We start from the raw sequence: 348 nt of genomic DNA on the forward strand, positions 1-348 counted from the left end.
TGATGGAAGTCACCTGAACTCACCATGAAGTGATGTAAGACTCCTGAACTCACCATGGAGTGATGGAAGACGCCTGAGCTCACCATGGAGCGATGGAAGACACCTGAACTCACCATGGAGTGATGGAAGATGCCTGAACTCACCATGGAGTGATGGAAGACGCCTGAACTCACCATGGAGTGATGGAAGAAACCTGAACTCACCATGGAGTGATGGAAGACTCCTGAACTCACCATGGAGCGATGGAAGAAACCTGAACTCACCATGGAGTGATGGAAGACGCCTGAACTCACCATGGAGCGATGGAAGACGCCTGAACTCACCATGGAGTGATGGAAGACGCCTGAA

At 51.1% G+C, this 348-nt stretch overlaps 1 protein-coding gene across 1 annotated transcript in view; it reads right to left on the bottom strand.

Moving 5' to 3' along the window:
• LOC119408340 (leucine-rich repeat and immunoglobulin-like domain-containing nogo receptor-interacting protein 2) overlaps window positions 1–348 on the bottom strand; it is a 362,179-nt gene that overhangs the window by 61,448 nt on the left and 300,383 nt on the right. The gene's annotated exons all lie outside the window — the stretch shown is intronic.

The sequence above is a fragment of the Nematolebias whitei genome, chromosome 4 (genome assembly GCF_014905685.2).
Source record: "Nematolebias whitei isolate Nwh7 chromosome 4, NemWhi1, whole genome shotgun sequence".
Lineage (NCBI taxonomy): Eukaryota > Metazoa > Chordata > Actinopteri > Cyprinodontiformes > Rivulidae > Nematolebias > Nematolebias whitei.